At 44.5% G+C, this 7500-nt stretch overlaps 1 long non-coding RNA gene across 1 annotated transcript in view; it reads right to left on the bottom strand.

The window, feature by feature from the left end:
• LOC123508866 overlaps positions 1–1447 on the bottom strand; it is a 19371-nt gene extending 17924 nt beyond the window's left edge. Inside the window, exon 1 of the long non-coding RNA XR_006676017.1 lies at positions 1039–1447. This is a non-coding gene — a long non-coding RNA (uncharacterized LOC123508866). The remainder of the gene's footprint in view (positions 1–1038) is intronic.
• Positions 1448–7500: the final 6053 nt, after the last annotated feature.

Genomic DNA, 7500 nt, shown 5'->3' with positions numbered 1-7500 from the left:
AAGGAGGAGGTTGTCAGTTGATGTAAATACGTGATGAAAAAGTAACGTGTTTTGCTGATGACTGACCCTTGCCTCTCCTTTCCTTCCCCACTCCTCCCTGGGGTCCTAAACACCACCCCTCTCCCCTGGGGCACCTCCCTTCTCTCGTGGCCTCAGAGTACCCTTACCCCTCCCTGGCGTCGCTTCCCCCGCACCCCAGGTCCCATCCCCGTCACCCTGCCCTGCCGCCACACACGGGGTCAGCCTCCTCACCTCCCGCCCCGCCAGGCCACTCACCACTCACCCCCTGGCGGGCGCCCCTCACCCTGGGCGGGGACTGGGGAGGGAACACAACCAGGTCAGCGGGTCTGGGTGTCGCGGGTGAGTCATGGCCGCGCCGCGCTTCTCCCTCCGTCTCTCCCCGCCTAACTTCCCGCCCCCGTCACAATCTTGCTTTTCATATCCGTCTCCGCACTCACTCCTCACTTGCACACTTCCCTTTCATCCCTGCCTTGTCTTGCTTCCATGCTAAACACGATATCCGCCCTCTTCCTCTTCAGTATCCTGCACCCATAGCCACTTTTGACTCAATCCTCCTACTCCTCAAGCCGCCGTGTCTCTGGTGCCTCTTGAGTGAAGGGTAACATTTCCTTTACATAACAACAGGTTAATTCACGCCATATCACTGCCTTGCCTCGCCTCGCTTAGCCTCGTCTTGCCGTCACGCGTCTACCTCCCGTCCTGTCTGGCCACGTCCGCCTCGCCCTGGCAAATCACCATCACGTGCTTACTACAGTTTAACCTCCTGACCTCAATGAATGCACTAACCCAACCTCACGTCTCTAAAGATTATCATTATCTCGGAACATTTGCCCTTCCTCGCCGCACTGCCACAGGACAAGGCACACAACCTTAACCTATCCAGCGCCGCACCCTTCTGTGTCCCCTTGCCGCCACCTGCACCGTCTGAGGGAGTGTCAAGGCCCCAGCGCCCCCACCCGAGCAACAGGGACCCGTGCTCTATCCAAGGAGAAGCCAAATGACACGAGGGATACTTACAGAAGGCTGCAGACGGCGTGGCAGAAGGTGAAATCCCCGTCGTTTTGTTCTCCGCGGCGGGCTGGACTTGTAAGGTTGTCTGTCTGTGTGAGTGTGTCGCTCCCTCTCCTGCCAATGTGCGATACTCCCTGATATGCGTATTAATTTTCATCGCTGCCTCATTTCCCCCTCATTAAGTGATGGGTGTGAGGCGAGGGCAGGGCGCATCGGTAACAAGTCCACAATGAGGCGGGTCACGGGTCAACACCAGCACAGTTCCAAGGCAGCGAGAGGGCAGAGCGTCCCAGTAGCGTGGGTGCTAGCGAGGAGCGGCGGGAACGTCTGTCCTCCCCACACGACGCACAGCAACCAACTGCCCACACCATGATGAAAGACCAGCAAAATGGCGAACACTCCTCCCTCCTCTTCCCCCCGCTACCATCCTACTTCCCCTCCTCCTCTCTCCTCCTCTTCCCATGCCTCCTCCTCTCCAGTCCCAAACACCCTCTCCTCTCCCAGGTCACTTACCACCCTGAGCATCCCTCCTCCCCCCCATTCTCTCTCTCTCTCTCTCTCTCTCTCTCTCTCTCTCTCTCTCTCTCTCTCTCTCTCTCTCTCTCTCTCTCTCTCTCTCTCTCTCTCTCTCTCTCTCTCTCTCTCTCTCTCTCTCTCTCTCTCTCTCTCTCTCCTTGGTTACGGTTACGGTCCTCTCTCTCTCTCTCTCTCTCTCTCTCTCTCTCTCTCTCTCTCTCTCTCTCTCTCTCTCTCTCTCTCTCTGTGTGTGTGTGTGTGTGTGTGTGTGTGTTTCAATTCTCGTCCCTGCTAATGTTGTGTGTGTGTGTGTGTGTGTGTGTGTGTGTGTTTGCGGTGTGACCTTTGGGGTGTAACCACAACGCAACTGACTTCCCGGACAGAGAGAGAGAGAGAGAGAGAGAGAGAATTAACATGTGTCACATATTTCATTAATTATCGCATTGTCTTCCTCTTATTTTAGTGATAAACTCCCACCTCTCTCTCTCTCTCTCTCTCTCTCTCTCTCTCTCTCTCTCTCTCTCTCTCTCTCTCTCTCTCTCTCTCTCTCTCTCTCTTGATCCTGTTTTCCTCCTGTCCTCCTCCTCTTCCTCCTCCTCCTCCTCCTCCTCCTCCTCCTCCTCCTCCTCCTCCTCCTCTTCCCTTCCTCCCTCCCTCCATGCCTGTCCCTCCTGCCTTCTTCCCTTCCTTCCTTTCGCATAGTTATCGAGGACAGCGAGGAGAGGAGAGGAGGGAAGGAGGCGGGGAGGAGAAGGGAAGGAGGGTGAGGTATGCCCGGGGCTGGAGAGGAGGCAGGAGGCAGGAAGGGAGAAGTAGAAAGGGAGAGAAAGAGAAAGGAAAATCAGGGAAATGCTGGTGAGAGGTCAGATGCAATTGAAAGCAAAGGAAACTGATAGGAAAAGGCGGGGAAAAAGGTGAGGAACAGGTAAAGAGAGAGGGAAAAACAAGGTAAGGATGGGAGCTGCGGAGATGAAAGGGAGGGGCTTGAGATGGAGGGTCAGAGGGGCGGGAGGAGGGAGGGAGGATGAGGAGGGACAGGGCGAAGGCGTGTTTAGGGAGGCGGTATTCGGGTGGGGAGGAGGGAGGAGGGGAGGCAGCGAGCACCACGTGGTTTGTAGTATAGTACCACCACCATCACCACCACGAGCTGCACCATCACAGACAGACGGACAGACGGACACACTTCCTTCCTTCCTTCCTTTCTTCCTTTCTTCCTCTCTCTCGTTATTTGTGTGAATTCCTGGGAGTGCATCATCTGTCGCGGCCCTAACACCCGCCCTTGGGAACCTCGCCTGTTGCTACCTGTTGGAATTCCTGATTGTGCGTTGCATCTGTCGGGTCTTTGTGTTGTTGCAGTCCAGTTTGCAGCGCCCCTTCCTGCCCTGCCCTCACCCTAACCCTCTTACCTACTTACATTATCCCACGCGCGCTAAGCTGTAACCTGTTGCCCTTCCCAGGTAACCAACGGACGGTCGCCTCCCTTCCTTCCTTCCCTCTTTCGGTGATTCTTGCGGTGTCTCAGAATTCTGCCCTCTATCTCCTGGTTTTTTGGTTGCTTCAGAATTCCGTCGACATTTGTTGAGAGTTTTGTTTGTCTCTAAGTTCGTATTACTTATGGATCTTGTACACGATTTTCTGCTTTTTTAATTGCTTAGTCATAGTTTTGTTTACAACTTCTAGATTTGTGTTATGTATGAATTCTGTCTAAAACCTCCTTGCTACAAAATTGTATGGACTTCCTCTAAGTTTTAGGTTTTTATTCCGATTTTTGTTCGTCTCCTAAAAAAAATTGATGGTGGTTAACGATAATGGAATTTTTTTGGTGTACATGAATTAACCAGAATTATCCCGCGTTACCTGAGTAAAATATAGCTTTTTTTATCATATTATTTAATTCCTATAAACAGCAAAACAGTCATTCAGTTTCTAGGTACTATTAATGAATCCATAACATTTACGTTCATTTCATCTTTATATATCCTTCTTTCTATCCTTATTTATTCTTTTATCTATATCTATCTTCCTTTTATCTAATTTCTTTTCATTATGCCCAAACTTCGTACTAATTTTAAGTAACCGTTCAATTTCTAAGTACTATCAAGGAACACTAAAAGTTACGTCCATTTCATTCTTTTATTTCCATCGGCCTATCCTTTATTTGTTTATCTATATTCATCTTCTTTTTAATGTAGGTACAACAAAGCCACCATTTAATTCCTACGTGCTATTAATGAACCCATAACATCTGCGTTCCTTGCAGCTTTATATCCATTTACCCATCCCTCATTTATCTATATATCTATTTTCTTCTTTTATCTAGGTTTCTTTTCATTAGGTCCAAACTCCGTGCTAATTCTAAGTAAAGTACTATTAGGGAATACAAAAAAAACTAGTTTCATTTAATTCTTCTATCTTCATCTACCTATCTCTTATTCATTTATTTACATTTATCTTCTTTTCAATCTAAGTTCATTTCCCTAAGATCCAAATATGATTAATTCTAAACTCTTTCCTTTTTACTAATTTTTCACTCCACTTCCTTCCTTTCCTTTCTTACTAACATTGATCCACCAGGACTCATAAAATCAAGACCACTTTGTATCCTTAATAAATCATTTCAAGTGTCTCAAGTGTTTCTTCTTGACGCAAAACTCTTTTCTGTTAACTTCTACCTTCTTCCTAACTCCAATCACCTTTCCAAGTGCCATATTCAGAAACGCTTCCCTCTTTCACCGCGACCATATCAAAGACCATAGAAACAATTAGCCGAGTTCTAAAGAGTATTTGTCCTGTTGATAATGCAGAAAACTCGTTAACATGTCACTTTAGTTACATAAACAACCTTAAAAACTCTTATTGTAATGATCTGTTTTTCTTCTTTATCTTATCTTTCTTCCTGCTGTTTCTCTTTTCAGTTTTCTTCTTTCTGTCTATTTTTTTCTTATTCTTTTGTTTCAGTTGTCTCTTCCTTCTTCTATTTGCTTTTTCTCCCTTTCTCATTTTATCATCTTCTTTTCTTTTCCTTCTATTCTATTCTTTCTCCTTTGCAAACAGTAAAGGTGCAGCTCGGAAGTGTTTCGGAATACGCCACATCCTGTCTGTAAGCTCTTTTCTTAGTCTCAAGCTCACTTCCAACTCTAAACTCATTTTGTAACATTCATCCCTAATTTTAGCCCCATTTTCCTACCTTTGAACTCAATCCTGAATCTGTAATCCTAATTCTAACACAAGGCACCTTTAGTTTCAAGCTTCTTTTTTTTTTAACTTCAAACTCATTCTTATAAGGTCATCCCTAACTCCAAACCCATTCTTCAATTCGCATTTCTACCTTTGAACCCATTCCTGAACCTGTATTCCTAATCCTAATACTCTAATACTAAGCGCCTTCTTTCGTATAACACTTTCAAGCTCCTCTCTAACTCCAAACTCATTTTCATAAACTCATTCCAAACTCCAAAACCATTCCTCAACACGTATTCCTACCCTTGAACCCATCCCTGAACCTGTATTCTTAATCCTAACACCTTCTTCCTAGTTTCAAGCTCCCTTCTAACTCCAAACTCATTCTTAAAAACTCATTCTTAATTCAAAATCTATTTTCGAACGCGCATTCCTAGCTTTGAACCCATTCCTGGACCTGTATTCCTAATCCTAACATTCTCTTTCCTAGTTTCAAGCTTCTTTTTTAACTCCAAACTCATTCTTATAAACTCATTCTTAATTCAAAATCTATTTTCGAACGCGCATTCCTAGCTTTGAACCCATTCTTGGACCTGTATTCCTAATCCTAACATTCTCTTTCCTAGTTTCAAGCTTTTTTTTTAACTCCAAACTCATTCTTATAAACTCATTCTTAATTCTTAATTCCCGAACGCGCATTCCTAGCTTTGAACCCATTCCTGGACCTGTATTCCTAATCCTAACTTCTTTCCTAGTTTCAAGGTCCTTTCTAACTCCAAACTCATTCTTATAAGCTCATTCCTAACTTCAAACCCATTCCTTAATGTATTCCTACCTTTGAACCCATTCTTGAACCTGTATTCTTAATCCTAACACCTTCTTTCCTAATTCCAGTCTGTTTTCTAACTCCAAACTCTGAAAAAATTAATCCCCATCTAATCCCATTCCCGAACGCGCAATCCTAACACCAAGCACCTTCCCAATAAAGTCAATTGGTCTTAATCGCAATAGCTGGTGGCAAGTAATGGCGTGGAAAGTTAATAGAGAATCAGTATGTATATATTTTCATCTTAATTTTCCTTATTGGTTTGTTTAGCAGACACAACGCAGCCACGGTCAAACAGAGACACAGACACTTATTTACAGACAGACAGACAGACAGACAATCAGCAATAGACTGACAGAGATAAACAGATATAGAGAAAGAGCCTCTCATCTACAGACAGACAAACGGATAGATAGACAGACAGAGAAAAAGCCACCCACTAGTAGACACACAGACAGACAGACAGACAGACATAGACAGATAGACAGGTAAAAAGAAAGACACACAGCCATTCAGTTACAGACGGACAGACAGACAGACAGACAGATTATTATTTTTATTATTATTATTATTATTATTATTATTATTATTATTATTATTATTATTATTATTATTGTTATTATTATTATCATTTATATTTTTTTATATTTGTCATTCTTAGAGAGAGAGAGAGAGAGAGAGAGAGAGAGAGAGAGAGAGAATATCAAGCCACCTGGATCCATGAGAAACGCAGCTGCTCCATTGTTGGTTGACAAGGGTAGTGGTGGTGGTTGGCGGCACCACACTCTCTCTCTCTCTCTCTCTCTCTCTCTCTCTCTCTCTGCACCACAATTAGAGAGAGAGAGAGAGAGAGAGAGAGAGAGAGAGAGAGAGAGAGAGAGAGAGAGAAACAGGCAGGTAGATAAATATACATAGATAGATAGACAGACAGATAGACTGATAGATGATAGATAGATAGATAGACAGACAGATAGATTGATAGATAGATAGATAGATAGATAGACAGACAGATAGACTGATAGATAGATAGATAGATAGATAGATAGATAGAAGAGAGAGAGAGAGAGAGAGAGAGAGAGAGAGAGAGAGAGAGAGAGAGAGGTCTGAAGCACCTTTCGGTCTCTCTCTCTCTCTCTCTCTCTCTCTCTCTCTCTCTCTCTCTTCGTCACTTCAGTCATAAACACCACCACACAAACAACAACCACCACCACCGCCGCCACCACCACCACCACCACCACTATTGCGTCTCACGAAATAGGACGCGATCCATTTCGAAATAAAACCACGTCTTCCGTTATACGTCGATTGAGTCTCGCTTCCTCCCTCCCTCCCTGCCAGCGTCACCTCTCCCCCATAGTAACAGGAGGGGAGAGAGAGAGAGAGAGAGAGAGAGAGAGAGAGAGAGAGAGAGAGAGAGAGAGTTTCCAGCTGAACGGAACTTGAGAGAGAGAGAGAGAGAGAGAGAGAGAGAGAGAGAGAGAGAGAGAGAGAGAGAGAGAGGCGGGGCAGGGCAGAGGGGGCGAAGTACCGTTAAGAAAATGAAGGACTCTGATAAACACGTAAATAAGTAACGAAATTAAATAGAAAATAAAAATACAGAGATAATAAACCTGAAATGGGGAAAAAGAAAAAATATATAAACAAAATAGCATAAATTTTTCGACTACCCAGACAGAGAGAGAGAGAGAGAGAGAGAGAGAGAGAGAGAGAGAGAGAGAATTAAAAGAAACTGATAAATATGCAAATGACCACTGAAAAAAGGTTGAAAAATGAAATAGTAGACGTAAAATAAGAAAAGATTATTATATTATCCAAGAAAACACTTTTTGACAAACCAGACAGAGAGAGAGAGAGAGAGAGAGAGAGAGAGAGCATCTTTTCCCTCCCTCTCCCTCCAGCCACTTTCAAACAGGAGCAGATTTCCTTTCCCTTCGGCAACTCAGCAT

The sequence above is a fragment of the Portunus trituberculatus genome, chromosome 25 (genome assembly GCF_017591435.1).
Source record: "Portunus trituberculatus isolate SZX2019 chromosome 25, ASM1759143v1, whole genome shotgun sequence".
NCBI classification, from domain to species: Eukaryota; Metazoa; Arthropoda; class Malacostraca; order Decapoda; family Portunidae; genus Portunus; species Portunus trituberculatus.
This window is presented reverse-complemented; position numbering and strand designations above follow the sequence as displayed.